Source organism: Pinus tabuliformis, chromosome J (assembly GCF_031772625.1).
Source record: "Pinus tabuliformis cultivar Carrire ecotype Pingquan chromosome J, CPIR1, whole genome shotgun sequence".
Taxonomy (NCBI): Eukaryota; Viridiplantae; Streptophyta; class Pinopsida; order Pinales; family Pinaceae; genus Pinus; species Pinus tabuliformis.
Window position 1 is genome coordinate 1529492895 of NC_142295.1, and position 10641 is coordinate 1529503535.

General features: G+C 38.8%; 1 pseudogene; it reads left to right on the forward strand.

Annotated features, from left to right (window-relative positions):
• Nucleotides 1–1849: 1849 nt before the first annotated feature.
• LOC149233338 (G-type lectin S-receptor-like serine/threonine-protein kinase At2g19130 pseudogene) lies at nt 1850–4716 on the forward strand (annotated as a pseudogene).
• Nucleotides 4717–10641: the final 5925 nt, after the last annotated feature.

Consider the following 10641-nt stretch of genomic DNA (forward strand, 5'->3'; position numbering starts at 1 on the left):
AATATTATATATTTTATTGTACTACAAATATAAATAAACTTTTACTCAATATATACTGGATTATTATTATTTTTTATAAATGCTAAAGAGATCTTTGATAGAATGTTGGAGATAGCATGTAAAAATATGAAATAAGGAAAAGGAAAAGTAAATCGGCTACATAACTATAACTTGTTTCATATAATATTTGTTTATACATTTTTTTTAATTAATCATTTTAATTAAAAAGTTTAAAATTCAATAACTATTTTTGAAATAAATTTCAAATTTTAATATGTGATTATTATTAAGAATATTTTAGAATTTTATATGGAAGATAAATCTCTACCATCCATTTCGTAATTATGTTGAGAGGCGTGATTATTTTGGAATAAGGTTTGTAAATTTTAATTTAATCGTCAACAATTACTAGTTTATCTGTGTAAAATAAATGGTTGGTAAATGCACTTATTTCATGATACAATATAACTTTATTTAATACTAAGAACAAATTAATATATAAGTTGAACATATAAACATTTAAAAACAAGATTCTTAACCATGGAGATTCACCCCACTAACAAACTGTGTTACAATACCACAGGCCAATATGATGGCTTATCAACACCACATGTCCAAAAAACCATAACTCATTTCATATGACACTTGTTAATATAATATTTTTTTTAATTAATCTATGTAATTAAAAAAGGGAAAAAGAGGTCCATCAGATAGACAAGTGTTCTGTTAAAACACTCTTTGATGTGAAGTCGTGGGTTCATTAAAACACTCTTTGATGTGAAGTTGCAGGTTTAATTCCGAGCCCTGATTGGGGTGATATATTGGACATGATGAAGATATAGTCCCACCAAACTTACCAAAAAAAGGAAAAAAGAGAATAACTACTTTGAAGATATTTCTCAACCTTTGATTTGTGAATATTACTAAAAATATTTTAGAATATTTCATGGAGGTTAAATCCCTACCATTCACCTAATAATCACTGATAATTAAATTAAAATTCTAAAAGCCCTATTCCAAAATAGACATGCCTATCAACATAATTAGGTGGATGGTAGAGATTTAATGCCCATAGAATATGCTAGAATATTCAAAGTATTAGTCATTGATCAAAGGTTGAGCTTTATATCCAAATTACTTATGCTTTTTTTCCCTTTTTAATTAAATTGATTAACTAAAAAGTGTTACATGAATTATGTTTTTTTAGGCATATCTTATTAATATGTCATTGTAATGACTTATAATATTGTATCAAATATTATTTATAGGTTAAAAATTCTCAAGATCAAAAATATTGTTAGATGTTTATATATATATATATATATATATATATATACACACAAGTTTAACTCGTATATTAATTCTTTTCATTCAAATATATTCAATGAAAGAAAGAAAGAAATTATATATATATATTTGAATGAAAGAAAGAAAGAAATTATTTTTAAAGTTTATGAGGCTAAAGATAGTTTATGGGACAAATTCATTGTTTATCTGGTTGATGTATTTGATTTTTTACTATAAAACTTCAAAATAAATGCTCCCAGCTTCTCTAGAAATCCCTGAGCAATAAAAATTTTACCTAAAAAAATAAAAACTTCACTATCATCCTGGTAAATATTAAAATATTTTTTTTGTTTGATTATAACCACTATCCTTCTTTCTTTTGATTATTAGTGGTATAACGCCGGCAAGTCAAAGATGGTGTCCGCGACAGCGTAGGAAGGAGGGCAACACTAACATTCAACAGTGTCGGTCCATGATTAGCGTGTGTGTATTGGTGTTGACTCGTAAAAATTGAACAGACGACTTGCAAAGTCCAGATCGTGTTCGTTGACTCGTAAAAATTGAACAGACGACCTGCAAAGTCCAGATCGTGTTCGTTGACTCGTAAAAATTGAACAGACGACCTGCAAAGTCCAGATGGTGTTCATAAACACAATATAAGGGACTTTCGCCAGTATGGTGTCGCAGTATAGCTGCTCTGCTCATGGGTATCAGAATGAGGAGTGGAAATTGCATGAGAGTTCAACACTCGCTGATTGTGGGTTGTTTTATCCTCCTCTTGCTGCTACTTCACATAAAACCGGGCAATGCGGCTGACGCAGCTTCCGACCGCATAGTGTTAGGCGCCTCTTTGAGAGGCAATGAAACCCGCATCTCGAAGCTCGGTAAGTTCAAGTTGGGATTCTTCAGTCTCAACGACGGCAATGTTAATAATTGGTATGTGGGTATTTGGTATGCCACGGCCTCACAACAGACAATTGCTTGGGTGGCCAACAGAGAGCAGCCACTGCAGAACAACTCCGGCGTTTTCAATCTCACAGAAAATGGGAGTCTCCTTCTGTCTTATGGGGGATCCATCCTCTGGTCCACCAAAGGAAACATGAAGAAGCCTTCTTCTGCTGTGATAATGGATTCTGGTAACTTGGTCGTGCTGAGTGCCAAGAATACCTCTGAAATCATCTGGCAGAGCTTCGACCATCCGGGAAATACATGGTTACCAGGGATGAAGGTTAGTATGAGCCAGGCTGTGACGTCGTGGAGGAGCCCTTGGGATCCGAGTCCTGGGCGCTTCTCCCTTCAGATGGATCCAAAAGGATCCGACCAATACGTTCTGTTGTGGAAGAATCAAATCAAGTACTGGGAAAGCGGTGTCTGGAATGGCCAAATCTTCAGCGAAATTCCGGAGATGACGCAGAATTACATCTACGATTTCAGCTTTGTCGATAACGGTTCGTACAAGTATTACACCTATTCTGTGAAGCCTGAATTAACATATCTCTCGCGTTTCGACGTGGACGAGTCGGGAGAAATTCGAGTTTACCTTATGCTCGCCAATAACGAGTGGAGCATGTTCTGGGCACTGCCCAGGGATCAGTGCGACGTTTATGCTGTGTGTGGTTCTTATGCATCATGCAACGGTAACAATGTTCAGTTCTGCAACTGTGTGCCGGGCTTTGTCCCCAAAGATAGCCGCGAATGGGATTCTCAGCAGTGGTCAAGTGGCTGTGTTCGGAAAACGCCGTTACGGTGCAACCATGCCGGAAACAGCAGCACCACCGATGGATTTGTAGAGTTGAGTGGCAAATCTATGCCCGCTCAAGGGATTCAATACAAAGGGCAAGGGCAGTGCCAGGCGGCCTGTCTCAGAAATTGTTCGTGCACCGCATATGCCTACGATGTTAATGGTAATTGTGTAATCTGGTTTGGCGAATTGATAAATCTGGTCGATACCTCCAGTGGGACCTCTTTGTTTCTGCGGTTAGATGCCTCTGATGTGCCCAACTCCTCTAATTCCAACAAAAAGGTAACTCTTGCAGCTGTAGTAGGCGGCGTGCTGGGTGGGCTGGTTGCTATTCTGGCCCTTGTCTTGCTCTTTCTTTGGTGTTGCAGGCGTTCGCGATCGTCCGAAATAGAATACGGGCCGGGAACGCTGACTGTATTCACTTACAGAGAGCTGCAGAATGCAACGAAGAACTTTTCTGAGCGGCTGGGAGGCGGGGGTTTCGGTTCCGTCTTCAAAGGAACTCTAACAGACGGCTCTCTGGTGGCGGTTAAGAAACTGGAGGGTGTGAACCAAGGAGAGAAGCAGTTCCGCACGGAGGTGAGCACCATCGGAACCACACAGCATGTGAATTTGGTTCGGCTGCGGGGATTTTGCACCGAGGGCTCCAGAAGACTGTTGGTGTACGAATACATGCCCAATGGCTCCCTCAGCTCCTTCTTATTCCACAAAACCCAGAGCGATGATCAGACTCAAAATAAGGTGCTGGACTGGAAAACGCGCTTCGGCATCGCGGTGGGAACTGCCCGGGAATCGTTTACCTGCACGAGAAGTGCAGGGACTGCATCATCCACTGCGACATCAAGCCGGAAAACATCCTCCTGGATTCCAATTTCTGCCCCAAGGTGGCCGATTTCGGGCTGGCGAAGCTCCTGGGCAGAGAGTATAGTAAAGTGCTGACGACCATGAGAGGAACCAGAGGGTACTTGGCCCCAGAGTGGCTCTCCGGCCTGCCAATCACTGCCAAGGCCGACGTCTACAGCTTCGGCATGACATTGTTCGAAATAATTGCAGGGCGGAGAAACATGGACGAGGATTCAGAATCCAGCGAGGTGTTCTTTCCCACGTGGGCTGCAACGCAGGTCAACAGTGGAAACGCCATGGATCTGCTTGACAAGAAATTGATGAACAATGCAGACGCGGAGCAGGTGAGGAGGGCTGCCATCGTGGGAGGATGGTGCATACAGGATGACGAAGATGCGAGGCCATCGATGAGTCAAGTGCTGCAGATATTGGAAGGCATTACAGACGTACCCCCTCTGCCTCCTCTTCCGTTATCTCTGCAGAACATTGCATTAAAACCCGACAGTATCCTCCGTTTCTTCTGGGAAACAGAACCTTCTGCACATGAACGCAACAACAGTGATAATCCCTCCACTACGCTGTAGAATCTCAGAGTATTTTCTAGTCGCTTATATTTTCATCTAAATATTTTCTCAGACTTATCCAAGTCCCACTACCCGATTATCACGTAACTTTTATTAGATAGGTGAATCGTGAAGGCAGTTTAAAAGTTTAAGCAAGTTCTGCAATAGATCTTATTTGTTTCGTTGATATACGCTTATTTGCAAAGTCTAAGCATATTTTTTTCGCAGCATAAACTGTACTAGTCGTTCTCATATTATAAATACATAAGCATGTTTAATATCTATTGTTATGCATGCCCGGTCTTATCATGCATTCTTCAATGCCTCGTTGTTCCCGGTTTTTCATTAATGTTTTGTGCTTAATGAACATTAATAGACCATATATCTTGCATTGTGGTGTGCTTAACCCAATTATTTTCTGTCAGGCAATTTCTTTTTCTTATTTATTTATTGAAATTGCACATTTGTTGGAGAGATTAATGCAACTGTTTTCTGTGTTCAATTTTTATTAAATGTGTAAGAATGGGATGTAAGAGTAGTTACCTTCGCTGGCCGTGAGGCCCAACATTTCCAATTACGCCATTTACCAGAGGGACTGTTATTAATTTTTACATACTTTCTGCATTATCAACAATTTATTATTTAAGAAGCAATTTTTCAAACTATTACATCTTGGTATGGAGTGGAAAATTTATTATTTAAAACGCATCTTTTCATTTATATAGGAAGGAAAACTTGCATCTTTGGCTCCTCGCCTCTCTCTGCACCCAAAGAGCATGCTTCATAACCAAGCTAGAGTCCCTCTCCCCACCCAAAGAGCATGCTTCATAACCATGCTTCGTTTTTTGTGGTGTACAAAATACCATACTCCTTTGTACCATTGGCATACCTTAAAATCATTTTCACTGCTTTCCAATGCATCTCCTTAGGCGTCCCCATGAACCTTGATACCAAACTTACCACATACATTGTATCTGGCCTAGTTGTTATCAAATACATCAAACTTCTCACCATACTTTTGTATAATGTGGGATTGACATTGTTGATGCAATCTTCTTTGCTCAACTTTAACCCCATAGTAGTTGGAGTTGGTGTCAGCTTGTTGTTTTGCATAGTAAATCTCTCCACATACTTTGCTTGAGAAATAAAAATACCATTTTGTGTTTTCTTCACTTCTATGCCCAAAAAATACGTCAACAACCCCAAATCAGTCATTTCAAACTCACTTTTCATGACTTCTTTGAAATCAACAATCAAGAAATCATTACTCCATGTAAAAATCAAATCATCTACATATAGAACAATGCAAATAAGGAATTCAGACCAGCACTATTATCAACTTCATTTTGCTCATAAATTTCACTTAAATTTCTGAATTTGTATCTTCTTATGCTTGCAGAAGATGGGCTTGACATGTCACTTGATGTTGTGCTTGAGGTAGATGATGTTGCGGTTCTTTGCAGTGTGGTTGGAGTACTACTTGCTTGACTACATGACATTGTCCTATTATTTGTTGATGGTGTCACTTGGTGACTGCTTTGTTGAGCTTGAATAGGAGTAGGAGGAGTCACCATTGAGAAAGATCAATTCCTCTTTGTCTTCATGTGGTATACATGTTTTCACATTGATTGTCTTCTCTAAACTTCCATCCCATGCTTCCTCTTCTCTGCGTTGGATTTATCACTATATCCAACAAATATGCATTTCTCCCCCTTGCGGTCCAACTTCTTCCTTAATTCATCTGGAACATGTGCATAAGCCACACATTCGAACACTCTCATGTGAGTGACACTATGCTTTCTTCCCCTCCATGCTTCTTTAGGAATTATATTCTTGACACTTTTAGTTGGACACCTATTAATGATATAGGTTGCACAAGAGACAACTCCAGCCCAATAGTCATTTGGCAAATGTTTTTCCTTCAACATACTCCTTGCCATTTCCATAATAGTTATATTCTTCCTTTCCATGACACCATTTTGTTGAGGTGTATACCTTGTTGTAAATTGCTTGTGAATTCCATGCTCCCTGCAAAAATGAAGGAAGTCATTTGAGATGTATTCGCCAACTTTGTAAGTCCTCAAAACTTCAATGTAGTGTCCACTTTGCTTCTCAACAAGAGATTTGTATTGGCGGAAGCATTCAAACACTTCATTTTTATTCCTTAAGAAGTAGACCCATGTCTTCCTTGTATAGTCATCTATGAATGCTAAAAACTAATGGTAGCCACCAATTTATGGTGTCTGTATTGGTCCACATGTCACTTGATGTTGTGCTTGAGGTAGATGATGTTGCGGTTCTTTGCAGTGTGCTTGGAGTACTACTTGCTTGACTACATGACATTGTCCTATTATTTGTTGATGGTGTCACTTGGTGACTGCTTTGTTGAGCTTGAATAGGAGTAGGAGGAGTCACCATTGAGAAAGATCAATTCCTCTTTGTCTTCATGTGGTATACATGTTTTCACGTTGATTGTCTTCTCTAAACTTCCATCCCATGCTTCCTCTTCTCTGCCTTGGATTTATCACTATATCCAACAAATATGCATTTCTCCCCCTTGCGGTCCAACTTCTTCCTTAATTCATCTGGAACATGTGCATAAGCCACACATTCGAACGCTCTCATGTGAGTGACACTATGCTTTCTTCCCCTCCATGCTTCTTTAGGAATTATATTCTTGACACTTTTAGTTGGACACCTATTAATGATATAGGTTGCACAAGAGACAACTCCAGCCCAATAGTCATTTGGCAAATGTTTTTCCTTCAACATACTCCTTGCCATTTCCATAATAGTTATATTCTTCCTTTCCATGACACCATTTTGTTGAGGTGTATACCTTGTTGTAAATTGCTTGTGAATTCCATGCTCCCTGCAAAAATGAAGGAAGTCATTTGAGATGTATTCGCCACCTTTGTAAGTCCTCAAAACTTCAATGTAGTGTCCACTTTGCTTCTCAAAAAGAGATTTGTATTGGCGGAAGCATTCAAACACTTCATTTTTATTCCTTAAGAAGTAGACCCATGTCTTCCTTGTATAGTCATCTATGAATGCTAAAAACTAATGGTAGCCACCAATTTATGGTGTCTGTATTGGTCCACATAAGTTTGAATGGACAATCTCTAAAGGTGCCTTTGCCCTTATTGACTTTCATGCTAGAAATGTCTCTCTACATTGTTTGCCCAAGACGCATCCTTCACATAGGCTGTCTGATTTTTCTATGAGTGGCAATTCCTTCACCGTGCCTTTCCTATGTAGTAAATTCAAGCCTCCAAAATTGATATGACCAAATCTCAAATTCCATAACCATTTTTCATCTTTGATCTCTCCTTGAAAGTTTATTTGTGCGACAACAACAATTTTTATTCCATCCTCTTGTGAATTCATTGGCAGTTGTTCTTGCACACATTCTTCCTTCAAATATGGTTTTATCTTTAGGGGAAAATTTCTATTGCTTATCATCTCGACTTTTTCAATCAGTGGTTTTCTTGGAGACTTATCCAAAATTGTGCACTCTCCATTTTTGAAAAAGAAATTGCAGCCCTTTTGCATGAGTTGTCCAATGCTTATGAGGTTATGCCTCAAACTAGGGAAAAAATAGACATTTGAAATGTACTTCTTCTCCCCCTTCGTTTTTAGAATATTGACTCTTCCTTTTCCCATGGCATAGACTTTGTTATCAATCCATAATTTCACTTCATATTTCACACTTTCATCTAGATTTGAAAACATTTCGATGTTCCTTGTCACATGATTGCTGCACCTTGAATCTAGAAACCATACTTCCTTTTGTTTTTCTTGTGCTACAACATAGGTAAAAATACGATATTTTGGTTCTGATTTTGTTTTGTGAAATTTGAATTTGGTTTGTTCCTTATATCATGTTGCTTCTTTCTACATTCATTTGCATAATGACCATACTTCTTACAATAATGACATTTAACTTGAGATTTCTCATACCTCTGTCGTTGTGCTTAATTCTCACTTGGGCCTTGACTTGAATTTTGATTGTTGCCCCTTCCACTTGAGATTGAAGGGCTGCCTCTTCCACCTTTATGTGGGCTTCTTCCTCTTCCTCTAGAATTTGATCTTCTTCTGCCTCTACCTTGACCAAATGAAACTTGTGTTTTGAAGGCATGCTCCAATGAGGAATTTGTTTCTCTATTTAGCCTATGTTCATGAGAAATAAGTGATGCATGAAGCTCATCCACTGAAAAATGTGAGAGATCCTTTGTTTCTTCTATGGCCACAACAATGACATCAAATCTTGCTGGAAGACTTCTCAAAATTTTCTCAACAATTCTCCTTTCCTCAGGTGTCTCACTATGAGACCTAATTTGAGTAACTAGTCCAATTACTTGTGTAAAAAATGAGTCTACATTCTGAGACTCTTTCATACAAATTGTCTCAAAATCTCTCCTTAGAATCTGTAGCTTTCATGTATTTACTTTTTCCATGCCTTGGTAGGTTGTTTGGAGGGTATCCCATGTTGTTTGGTCAAAGTATTAAAACATAGTATGGGAGCTTGTACAATTTTTTTTTTTTTCGAGCCTGCACATGTTGCGCAATACAAATAACAGTTTAGGAATAAAAGTCTGACCATATATTTTTAACAACCCTGCATTAAATGCCCATTTGTTCTTAATTACCTGATGTGTTGCGGAATGAGAAGTTTGTACTCCTGCGGAGAATTTTATTTAAACAAAATCTTCTTCGTATAGGGAAAAATGATCTTCAATTTGTTGTCGTACTTTAAGAGGATGGTTGTTGTTAGTGTCATATCTACGGTGGTTGGAAATTTTCCAATAACAACTTCTAGAGAGAGATTAGTTGTTGAGAGAATATCTCAACAACCCAACTACTCAACAAACCAATTTAACTATTTGCTAAAGTAAGCGTTATTTCCAAGTTCCCCCTTAACGCTTACATTATTACAGAAGTAAAAAATTACATATAAATCACATCGGTCTAATATGGTTTTCATCAGCGATTACCTTCCCATGGGATCTTGTACACATAACTTGTTTTTCACCACCACACGAGCTACCACTTATCTCCATTTGAACATACCTGCCTCTCACCATCGTTTATGAAGTTTGCAAAATTGACATTTCTTGACTAGCCCGAAGAATAGCCCAGATATTGAATATCTCTATGGAAACGTTTCCATCCTAGTAGTATGCACAAAAATACACACTTCTAGTTATATAGGTAACCGATCTACATACAAATATTATCCAACAGTAAATTATGCAACTAACCTTTGTTCACACACATACACACATTACTAGAACTGATAATTATTTTAGAAAAGCATGAGAGGCTCTGTATTAAATTTATTATTCTTGTCACAATTTGAGAAGTCCTCAAGGTTGGTCTCTGGGAAATCTTCAATGGTAGCTATGTTGTTGTTTTTTTTTTCTCGTGGAGAAAATTCGTAATTTTCATTAATTTTAGAAAATTACATGTTGTAGATGCTAAAAGCATATGTAGAAGTGTGGGAAAAGCCACTTACAAAACAATACTTCAAAAGAATTATTCCAGAAAAGCCCTCAGATAGGGCAGCAAGTAAATGGGTATGTAAATCCCAGCGAGTCTGCAGAAAAACAGACCTGTGGAGGATACCCATACCCATCACAACAAACAGAAAATAAAAGCTCTTGAGGAGGGAAAACGAGAACAGTAAGCTCTAAATCTGGCCGCCTAGACAAGTAGGAGAGGCACGAAATGAGGAAGAGAGCAGCCAGGGTAGCCACTCCTCCTGAAACAGACGAAACTAGAGGTAGAAACAAAACTTCCCCATACTTCCTTAGCAGCCTGTAGAAACCCCAACGAAAACAACCATGATAAAGCGGCACGAAACAATGCAGAGACAGTCACCTCCACACCCCAGTTCCCTCAACGCTCTAAATAACCACAATGGAAAGCTAGCAAGCGACCAAAAATAGCACCATCTGCCTCAGCAAAGAAACCCATCTGGTCCCAACCAAAGCAGAGGTGAGTCCGGGGGCAGAGGGCCCCCACAGAGTAAAATCTAAAGACCAAAAATTCCCCGCTCCCGCATCGCAACTCAGATCAAAAACGCCAAAGGCCTACTCCTTGGCTTGTCCGCCAAAGCAGAACGACACAGAAGGGATTCGAGCAGTAGACCTCTGAAACCTTCAAAACACGGACTCTCGCCTCAGCCTCCCGACTCTATACTCGATG